Here is an 11,347-nt window from a genome sequence, read left to right on the forward strand (position 1 = left end):
TCTCCACAACCAAGTCATATACATGAATACACACACACACACACACACACACACACACACACACACACTCACAAACACAAAGGGGAAAAAGGAAGAGGAAGGGAAACACAGCCACAGAAAAGACAGGTTATAGAGTAGGTAAAGAGGTGTCTAAGGGGCTTTCAATTCAGCTAAGATGTGGGGATCTGAATGCCAGGATCCTGGCGTCAGGGGATACAGAGAAAGGGGCCTGGAAGACAGAAGAACAACATGAAGCAGAATCCAGATAAGACAGCACTGGTGAGAAACACAGAGGAAGCCAGTGACTATGTTTAGAAGCAGGGTAAGGGTGTGGGTCCAGGCAGCCAAGGGGCAGCCTAATTCAATGTCATGTGGAAACAAGAAGAGCCAATGATGGTGGACATGACATGTCAACATCCCTTATCTGAAATCTCAGGGCCACATTTGTTTGAGTTTTCAATTTTTTTTTGATTTTGATATTTGCATATACATAAGGAAGTCTCCTGGGGATAGACTCAAGTCTAAACACGAAATTCATTTATGTTTCATCAACACTTCATCAACACAGCCAGAAGGTAATTTCAAATAGTCTTAATCTGCACCAAATCAAGTCCCATGGTGTGGAATTTTCTGCTTGTGGCTTCACGCTTTCAAGGCTCAAAGGCTTTCTGATTTTGAAGCATTTTAGTTCTGAGATGTTTGGAATGTGATGCTTAACCTACATGGAGCCAGAGGGGCCAATGGAGAGAGTTAATGTGGCATTTGGGCTATCAGGTCTAGAACTCGGAGATATAATGTGGAACTCACCGTTTTACAGAAAACTTCAAAGGCATGCCAGGATTGGTTGGAACAAGGTGCACTGAGAAAGAGCATGTGGGAACCAGAGGACATCCAGGTGGGCGTGTACTATGCAAACTCAAGCACCACTATTCTCAGAGGGAGAAAATGGGCAGCTGGGTCAAGTGCCTGAGCTGATTGGCAGGTGACAGTCAAAGAAGGCATGAGGTTTACCTTCAAAGAGCTTTCCGTAGAGCCTGGGAGATTAAGTGAGAATTGCAGGCTCCAAGGCCAACTGCCCACAACGGAGTTCAACTCCTGCCATCTACCAGCACTGTGCTCTTAAGCAAGTTTTCCAGACCTCCAAGGACTTCAGCCTGTGCAAATAATGATTCTGTCTCCTCACAAGGTTGCTGTCTGGTTGAAGGTTAATCAACAGCAGGTGCTTAGAAGACAGAGCGCAATGCTTGGCTCATGGTAAGTACACAGGGTTACCCGCTACTGTGCTTTTGCTGTTCTAATTTTTGCCAAGTAGCAATTATATACTTCACCTGTGTTTTCTTAGGCACGGGGCAGTGCTACACCCACTTTATGGATTAGGAAAGGTGCCCAGGAGCACAAAGTAAGGTCTCAGGTGGACGTAGCATTCACAACCAGGTCAGACGCTGTGTGCTCAATTATTGCTGGGCAATCCCACTTTTTGATGCCAAGATGTCTGGTTAAGGGCCAGAAAACTAGCTGACTAATGCATTAATTGTGTTCCACCCTGCCTTCCTACAGGTAATCATTGCTTTTATATAAATGCTGCTGTGTCTGACAGGATGGGTATGTAGTGTGTCATAAGACCATTTTGCTGTTATGCAAACATCAAACTCAAACACAAGCCCAGATAGTATGGGTCAGTAAGCACTGGGCATGGCCTCCAGAAGCAGTCAAGAGGCACAATAAATGTGAGATGTGTAAGCCGGCTGTAGGCAGAACACCTGAGATTCTGGGATAGCAGAATGTCTTTCTTATTAATAGTAGGGCAGTCTAAAATAGCAATAAAAGGTATAGTAAATACATAAACAAGTAGTGCAATCTTCATTCGCACCGTCTAGTATGATGCATATCATGGTATGTGCTGTTCTTTTACATGACTGGCTATGCAGTGGGTCTTCTTACAGCATCAGCACCAACACATGCACAGCACAGTGACAGGAAGTGACAATAGTAACGTGTCCTACTCTTACAGGACCACCGTTCCATATCTAGTGTGTGGGTGCTCAGTACATATGACTACAGCTAGTGGAAAAGCAAATCTGACTTTGCATTTCACAAGAAGACACAAAAGTTGAGGGCCACGAGGCTAGGAGGTGCTCTCAGATGCACCTGTATCTGAATCACATCTGGCGGTTAAATGCAGATTCCTGGTTCCACTACAAACTTAAGGGACCAGAAATGCTAGGGGGAGGCCCAGGGAAAGCCTCTTTGTGACTAGCTCCCCAGGTGGTTCAAGGTGCAAGCCTGCAAGGAGTCAGATGACGATGTGTCTATTTACTTAGTGACTGTAGGATTCAACACAGCAGCCACAAGTAGGGCTCATTTGAATTTAAATGTAAATTCATTAAAATTAAACAGATATTAAAAATACAGTCTCTCCATCCATGAGATGCATCATAAGAACACATGGCTAGCAGATGCAACAGGCAAACATGTCTATTATCGTAAGAATTACTGGGAAGTTCCTTCCAGCCTAAGCATTCTGGGACTCTTAAGTCAGTATAAATTAGAAATTTCAAATGCTTCACACCAAGGCATAAAACTCAGTCAGCATTTGCTGCCTTTTTTTTTTTGTCTGAATTCAAGGCATAAGAATATATAAATTACTAGCCCACTAGGATTTATTATCACCCCTATTATATTGGTCTGAAATCACCTATTTGCATATTTATATTCTCCAACACACCCTGCATGACTTGAAGGTAGGAAGCATACAACAATTACTTAGGTCTGTTATTCTCCATGCCTACCACTTAAATAAATGCCAAGAATTACTTAATTGGTCTAGACAACATAAGAGACATAAGAAGCTGGCCTGCTTTGTTCTGGCCGAAAGCCTCCATATCTATGAGAACGGCTACTATCATGAAAGCAGGAAATTACAAGTAATGGCAACAACTGGGAAAACCAGGAACCCTCTCTGTGCTGGTGGAAAGGCAATCAGTGCGGCTGCTATGGAAAGCAGCATGGTGGCTTCTCAAGACGATTAGCATAGAATTACCATACAATCCAGCAATTCCACTTCTGTGCAAACACCCAAAAGAACTGGAAGCAGAGACTCCAACAATGGGTGCAAACAACTCACCGTCTATGAATGAATGAATAGTAGATGAAGAAAAGATCACACACACACACACACACACACACACACACACACACACGAATGTTATTCAGCCTTAAAGAGGAATTCTGGCCATTCTACCACACTGATGAGTCTTGAAATCACTATTTTAAGGGAAATTGGTCACAAAAAGAGCAAATATTGTATAATTCTGTTTATTCAAGTTACCTTGGATGCACAGATTCATGGACAGAAAGCAAATCGGAGGTTGCCAAAGGCCAAGCGAGAAAGAATGTGGAGCTCATATTTAATGGATACAGAGTTGCAAAGGGCGGAAGGCTGTGCCCGTCTGTTAGCACTTGGCTGTTTTGCAGTTGCGCCATCAAACACAGGGCCTTGCATGTGCCAGGAAAAGTGCTTTCCCACTAAACCACACCCCAGCCCCAGAAATTCAGTTTTGCAAGCTACAGACATTCTAGAAACGGGGAGTGGTGAAGTTTTGCAGCGCATGACTGTACTTATTAGTAAAGAAGTATGCACTTAAAAACAAGTGATCATTTTGTCATATATAATTTACCACAATTTAAAGGTTTTAATAATTTTTTTTTAAAGCATCAACTAGTACCAGCCCGAGGAAATATGTCAAGTGTCACAGCTTTGAGATGTGAAAGAATTCTGGTTCCATCCCTGTCCTGTCATACCTTAGGTAGGTACTGGGACAGGAGGAAGGTAATGCCAAGATGAGACATGGAGGTGTTGCCATAAGCCTAGCTTGTCATCCTCTTGACCCCTTTGCCTCTTCTAGTCTTCCCCACTGGCACTAAATTTAGCGGGTCACCAAGACTCCTTCCTCAGAGGTGCTTTACCTAGTGGAGAGCTCTCTGATGATAGATGTCTGAGAGCCAGGTCAAGGGAAACCCAAGGGTATCCTTGGGTTTTCCCAAGGCTATGAACGGGGAGCCTGAGCTGGCCTCCCCAATCCATAGTATGTGTATTCTGCTTCCTATGCTACCTGTCTCATGTCCCACTTGGCTTTTCTGCCAATGTATGCTGAGTGACAAAAAGCAAATCCCTTCAGATAAGATATCGTGTAGGGAAAAGATGTCAGTGTTCACCTGTATGATCATTTCCAATCTTTTCCTATGAACAGTCTGCCATGGTTTGAACCAGATGATCAGTAACCATTAGCGGTTAGTGAGCCCCAAACACATGTCAGGTGCTAGGCCTGAGCTTCCTAAGCAATTTGCCATCTAAGCCTCAGAGCAATCCTATGCATGAGGGCAGGACTCACTGCTACCGTCCTGTCCCCCATCTGACAGAGGAGGAACCTGAGATGCAAAGGAAGTAGGTCACATCTCTCAGAATAAAACTCCTTATCTTTACACGACAGTCAGGTGTTATTCTCACAACTTTAAAAAGTATCCATCAGGGAACTGGAGAGATGGCTCAGTGGTTAAGAGCACTGGCTGCTTTTCCAGAGGTCCTGAGTTCAATTCTCATCAACCACATGGTGGCTTACAACCATCTGTAATGAGTTCTGATGCATAAAATTCACATAGAATAAATAAATAAATCTTAGGGGTTGTCAAGATGGCTCAGGAGTTAAAAGCCCTGGTTGCGGGCTGGGCGGTGGTAGTGGACATCTTTAATCCCAGCACATGGGAGGTGGATCTCTGAGTTCGAGGCCAGCCTGGTCTACAGAGAGAGTTCCAGGACAGCCAGGGCTATACAGAGAAACCCTGTCTCGAAAAACCAAAAAAAAAAAAAAAAAAAAAAAAAAAAAAAAAAAAAAAAGCCCCTGGTTGCTCTTCCAGAGGACATGAGTTTAATTCCCAGCACCCACCTGGCGACTCATAACTATCTCTAATGGGATCTGATGCCCTCTTCTGTCTTGCAGGCATACACACAACTAGAGTGCCCATATACACAAATAAACAAATCTTTTAAAAAGTGATCTTCGAGCCAGGCGGTGCTGGCACATGCCTTTAATCTCAGCACCTGGGAGGCAGAGGCAGGCAGATTTCTGAGTTCCAGGCCAGCCTGGTCTACACAGTGAGTTCCAGGACAGCCAGTGCTACACAGAGAAACCATGTCTGGAACACCCCCCCCAAAAAAAAGTGATCATCGTCTTTTTAATACTACACTGTTTTTCAATGTTTCAGCTCGATCTGTTTTTCATTCTTGAACTCATTGCAGGACAGCCTTTCACCTGGTATCCCATTTGAAATGCTGCTGCCTCACACATCCTTGTGAGCGGTAGGTAGCTCTCCATGTTTCTGAAGGACGTTTTGTGCTGGTGAGTCTTGACTGTCAACTTGATTATGATTTAGAATCAGTAGGAGTCAGACTTCTGTGTATGTCTGTGCAGGAGTTTCTAGATTTGGTTAACTGAGGAGGAAAGAGCTCCCCTAACTATGGCCTTCAGAAGCATCCCGGAAGCTGAGATCCTAGACTGAACAAAAAGGAGAAGGCGAGAGGAGAGGCAGCTTCCATCTCCCCGCCTCCTGGCTGCCCCACCCCAATGCTGCCATGCCTTCTCCACAACGAGGGCCTGTGCTTGTGACCTGTGAGCCAAACCCTTCCCTCTTTAAGCTGCGTTTATGAGGGATTTTGTCACATCAACAATCAAAGTGACTAATACGATTTCCTGAGGGAAGTGATGGCAAAATGCTTTGAGGATGACCTTCCCTACAGAATGAACTTGAGCCTTTTGGGCCTTTACAATGGAAAACATGCTGAGTAGGCCAGGCTGATGACTTCTGGGGATGGGGGCAGGAGGATAATCTATCCTGTCATATCGAAGCACAGATATCTTACTGCTTACTATGAGCCACGTAATCCTTCTAACATTGTTTGTTACTTGCTACCCTCACAAAGACCCCTGGCATCAAAGGATAGAGAAGATGCCCAGGGAAGATTGGCAAGGAGATGTGCCCAGGCCACACAAGCAGCTTGCAGTGTCAGTAGGAACTCACTTCCTTATGCAGGATTTTGCCCAGAATTCAATTCCTTCACCTAGCAGCCTAGGAAACAACACTGGTGACAGCAGCTAGGACTTCCTGTTAAAGCATGAGGGAGCATCCATCAGTCAAGTTTCCCAGTTATGAATCAGAAACAGGCATTCAAGTGATCAACAGTGCCTCTCTCCAGACGTGTACCCTTTCCTGTAAAGATACCATTGAAAGAGGGCAGGGTGGTACCCAGATATCACATCCTCACCAAGCATCATGAGCTATGTGGTAATACATTGTATTGCCCCATAAAAGTTAAGTCCCAACTACCAGCATTCATGAATGTGACCATTCATTTGAAAACAGGATCTATATATAAGGGTGGATTCTGGCATTCACCTGTAATCCTAATACCTAGGAGGTAGAACCAGAAAGATCAGGAGTCCAAAGGCCAAACTTTGGCTCTATAACAAGTTCAGGGCAGCCTGAGCTAATGAGACCCTATCTCAAAAAACAAACAAAGAACAACAGCAAAACCCCAGGATCTTTGCTGATACAATCAGGTATACATTTAGGTGAGGTCACAGGGAAGTAGAAAAAAAAAACCTAAATCTAGTATAGCTGCAGTTCTTACAGGAAGAGGAAAACCTTACTCCATTGCAGAAACAGGTAGGATGTTTGCCAGCCCAGAAGCACAAAGGTCAGAAAGCAAATACAGAAACTAGGGGTAAGGCAACTCCCTGCAGGTGTCAGAGACTGTGGCCTACTGACCCTGGGCTCCAAACTCCTAGACTTCTGTAACTCAGAACAGGACCACCTCTGTTGGGGGAAACCAGCCTGCAGGGACTACAGCAGCCCTGGGGCGCTCACTGTGCTGGCCTACCTCTGAGTTCCAATTACTGGGAAGTGTGTGTCAGTCACCTTGGTATTCCAGCAGCAGGTACAGTGCCTGCCACTTCATGGTGGGTCCCAGAGAGTGCTGTAGAGTGAGCAGGTAAGAAAAATGAAGGACAAAATATTTCTTTTTTTTTTCTTTTTTTTTTTGAGAAAATACCTTTTTAATTTAATTTTTACTCTATGTGCATTTCTATGTCTGTGTGAGGGTGTTAGGTGCCCTGGAATTGGAGTCACAGACATCTGTGAGGTGTCACATGGGTGCTGGCTATTGAACTCAGTCCCCTAGAAGAGCAACCAGTGCTCTTAACTACTGAGCCATCTTTCCAGCCCCGTACTTTCAAAAGAGTGCTAGGAAGTATCTTAGTGATACGGCACTTGCCTCTATATCTGGAAAATCAAAACAGAAACAAGAACCTAAGAGGTAGAAGCAAGTCTGTGCGACTAAAACCCTTGGAAAAACAGGACTCTTACACACATTCACACATACACTCATACACAATACATGCATTCACATACACACACATATGTACATACACACATACATATGTACATACATACACACATTCACACACACCTATACATATACATACATACACACATACACACACATAGAAGCAGAAGGGGGGCTTTGTTGTGGGAGGAAGACAACCACTGTGAAGAGATATAAGGAATAGGGGCTATTAGTGGAGTATAAAAAAAACCAATATACAAGAAGATTTGTATATAAAAATGTCAGAATGAAACCCATCATTATACATGTTAACAAAAAATGTTAATTTTCAAAACATTAAAAAAAAAAAAAAGAAGAAAATGTAGGCACTTGTAGAATGGATACAGCTTTTAAAACAACGACTGAACATGAATGATGCTCACAGAGGCTTGGCCCTCGGCGCTTCTCACTTATTTCCAGGGCTCTGCACAGGGCCCAACATGCTGCAGCTTTTTACTTTCTAAAAGAAGGAAGGGAGAAAGGGCGGGCAGAGGGAGGGCAGAAGAGAGGGAGGCAGGGAAGAAGAGGGGCTGGGATCATACTTTCCCTGCTCTTGGGTTGAGGAGAATACTGTAACTGAAGAACAGCCAAAACTGGAGAGTGGCCTCAGGAATTTTAGACCACTTCAATTATGTCCAAATGCCCTTCACAATGGAACTTAAAAACTGTTTTTCTATCATGCGTTTCTTTTTCTTTCCCATCCAGACCCCTAAGGCATCCTGACCCTTTCAGCTATGTTAGAAATGCAGAGTTGAAAGGTCAGCCTTGTGTTTGGCTTCTGGGACACGTTTCCTGTCCATGTGCAGTGCACATTCCTGACCCCTGCCCTGTGGCCAAAAAGGGACATCAGCTGGATGCAGGGAAATTCAATTTGGGCGAACAGCCGGCAGCATGACAGCAATGGAGTCTGCCCCAACATTTGGAAAGCAGAGGATTTTCCCAGAGCTTGGCTTTGGATGGTTGCAGGCTGAAGTTAGGTCATTTGTGTGTACAAAGAAAAACCCTAGAAGCAATGCCAGCTGGTTTCTGAATCCCACTCAGTCATAGTGGGCTGGTTTCCTGCCTTCCTGGGGTTATCAGTGTCAAACAGGAACACTCTCATTCCTCTCCCACCTCTCCAGCCATGACACCTGCTCTGCTATGGGGTGTGATCTTATTCATTCGTTCCTTCATTCACACCGTCTTGACTAATTTAGGAAGTCTCCACTCCTATTCTTGCCTTTTCCACACTGAATTCACAGCTCGAGTGCAGCCTGCTGCTTGGAGTGCCAGGCAGCTTCTAACTGTGACAGTGACAGACAAGACAAGAAAAGCTGACCCCTTCTGGGGTAGAAAACACTGCTTTATATGGCTGAATGTGGACCACATGTGGTTGGACTACTCACTAATGTGGGAACTTTTCCCTACCAGTCACTCAGTGGAGTGGTTAGGCTAGCTTCCAGCCCCACCCTGTGGCCCCAGAGCATCCCACACTGAACCTAATCTGAAGGCTCTGGTGTTCACCTCTTGGGGACAGCGCTCCACAAGATAGGCCACATCACCTGTATATACCCTGCACCCCAGTTCCTAGTGCCTCAGGAATATGCAGTGGATTTTGTCCCTTCAGTGAAAGAAGGAAGGAACTAAGTAATAGACATTCAAGTCTTTGGATTACAGTCCAGAGCACAGGCTTAACAATCAGCTGCCACTCAGGCCCCATCACTTGCCAGCTAAGGAACATATATGTGGTCAAGCCTTGGTGTGTGCCTGTGGCACACGCGGAGACACACATATGCGTGTACATCTGTATGTAGGTCAGAGGTTCATGATTTAGTCTTCCTCAATCTCTCTCTATCTTAATTTTTGAGGCAGGGTCTCTCACCAAACCTAGAACTCGATAATATAGCTAGATTGGCTATCTCTGAGTCCTGAGCACTGGGGTGACAGACATGGTGCCACCCACCCTTGGCTTTCTCACTTGGCTTCAAGAGCTTAAACTCAGACCCTTACACCCGCACAGTGCACACTTTACCAACTAAGACATCGGTGTACCCCGAAAGGACATGCTTTCCTGAAGTAGAAGATAAACACACAAAATTGTCTGTCTTAAATAGAATTTCACACACGAAGAAGCCAGCCCTTGCATCATGCCTGTCACATCTGCTCCATTCCAGCCACCGTCTCCCTCTCTTACTGTGCACTGAGACTCAAAGGCGGGGAGCTGTGTGTCAGTGAGCTCAAGGGATTAGAAGTAGCACTGCACCAGAAAGTAAGAAGGCACAGAGGGAGGAGCCACCACACTGAGGGAAGCGTCAGGACCAGCAGAGGCTGTGGGAACGGAGGCCATGGAAGCCACAGCAGCAGCAATGGCAGTGGTAACAGTAGGAGAGGCAGGAGAAGGCAGGCATGGATGGTAGAGGAAGCAATGGCTAGTCGTTAGCATCACTTCGGACTGCAAAGAGCAGGCAGGGTGAAAGCTGACACAGCATTTATGGTGTGCCCAGCACCGGGCAAGGGCTTGGCCTCTGCTCACTCACTGTTCACAAGTCCACTTAGTGGAGCTGTATGGATGGGCTTCACAGATAAAAATCCTGCGGCTCAGAGGGGTCAGTAGACCGTCAAGGTCCCCTGAGCTGTGTCTAGCAACTAGAACTCCAGCAGTCTGGCTAAGAGAAGCGCTTCTAAACAGCAGCCATTCAGAAAGTAGTAGCATGCTCAAAGATGGGCCCCTAGTGTTCATTCCCTCCTTCTACGCTAACACACTCGGCTTGGTAAGCATACTCTCGCTGAATAAAGATTATATTCTAACTAAGTCTTTTTTTTTTCAACTGATTTTACCCAGAGGATTAAATTTTGGCCAACAAGATGCTTGCAGAAGCAGCATACACCCTGCCTTTCTTCTTGGTGTGTTTGTTTGGCTCTGGTCTGATGACCAGGGAAAAAGCAGCTAGCGTGGGACAGTAAGAGTCTTGGAAATGGAAAGCCACACAGCAGAGAAACAAGAGAAAGGACCTCACAGACTACTGCGGCACCTCTCTACTATCTATCTGTGTCTAAACTTTTAGAAAAGAATATGCACACAATCTGTGTTTTTTCGTGTGTGTGTGTGTGTGTGTGTGTGTGTGTGTGTGTGTGTGTGTGTGTTGGGGGGCGGTGATTATTGTCAGGAATCCTTTCTCAAGCCTCATTCATTAAGACACAAACTCACCAAGTGCTTACTCAGTCTTGGTCGTCAGCTTGTTCCAAGGATCCTGTCTCCATCTTCCAAGGCCAGAATCACTGACAGGCCGCCATGCCCGCCTAGCATTCACCTGGGCTCTAGGATCTGAATTCCAGTCCTGATGCTTTCACAGCAAGTGCTTTAACTGCTGAGTCCATCTTCAGCCCTACTTCCTATGTTTTCAAAGCCAAGGGCCTCTTGGGTTTTATGTCATTTATAGCAAAACCTAATTCTAACAATGCCAGGAGGCCTTACAATTACAGTACAATTCATATGCCTTTAAAAGATACCCACAAAATTAATGCCACCTTGTATGGTACTCTTGACTTCAAAAACAAAACATAATAAAACATAACAGAATTTGAAAAAAAAAACCTCATAATAGATGAACTATGAAAGCAGGCACCTACAGCCCTGTTTCCTTGGAAACAGTCTCTTGTCACCTCATGTCTGGGTCACACCCAAAGCCTCAGTTTTGATTCCCCACTCACTTCTCCCACCCATTCGGTGTGTGCATGTGTGCACCTGTGTGTGCTTGTGTTCGAGAAGCATGTACCGGCAGTTGCCACAGCTTTATACCCAGATATCTTCCTCAATTACTTCTGTACACTACGTTTAAGACAAGGTCTCTTAATGAACCTGGCTTAGAGTTGCCTCGACTGGCTGGCTAGAAAGCTGCAAAAATCCACCACCACCACCACCACCACCAC

At 45.2% G+C, this 11,347-nt stretch overlaps 1 protein-coding gene across 5 annotated transcripts in view; it reads right to left on the reverse strand.

Moving 5' to 3' along the window:
* Asap1 (ArfGAP with SH3 domain, ankyrin repeat and PH domain 1) overlaps positions 1-11,347 on the reverse strand; it is a 308,734-nt gene that overhangs the window by 261,866 nt on the left and 35,521 nt on the right. The window contains exon 1 of one of the 5 annotated variants that reach the window (XM_031359251.1): positions 10,626-10,968. The exons of the other annotated variants lie outside the window; for them this stretch is intronic. The gene's annotated coding sequence lies outside the window, so the exon portion shown is untranslated. Of the gene's footprint in view, positions 1-10,625; positions 10,969-11,347 lie in introns of those variants that run through there. 5 annotated transcript variants of the gene reach the window in all.

The sequence above is a fragment of the Mastomys coucha genome, unplaced genomic scaffold, assembly GCF_008632895.1.
Source record: "Mastomys coucha isolate ucsf_1 unplaced genomic scaffold, UCSF_Mcou_1 pScaffold7, whole genome shotgun sequence".
Classification (NCBI taxonomy): domain Eukaryota; kingdom Metazoa; phylum Chordata; class Mammalia; order Rodentia; family Muridae; genus Mastomys; species Mastomys coucha.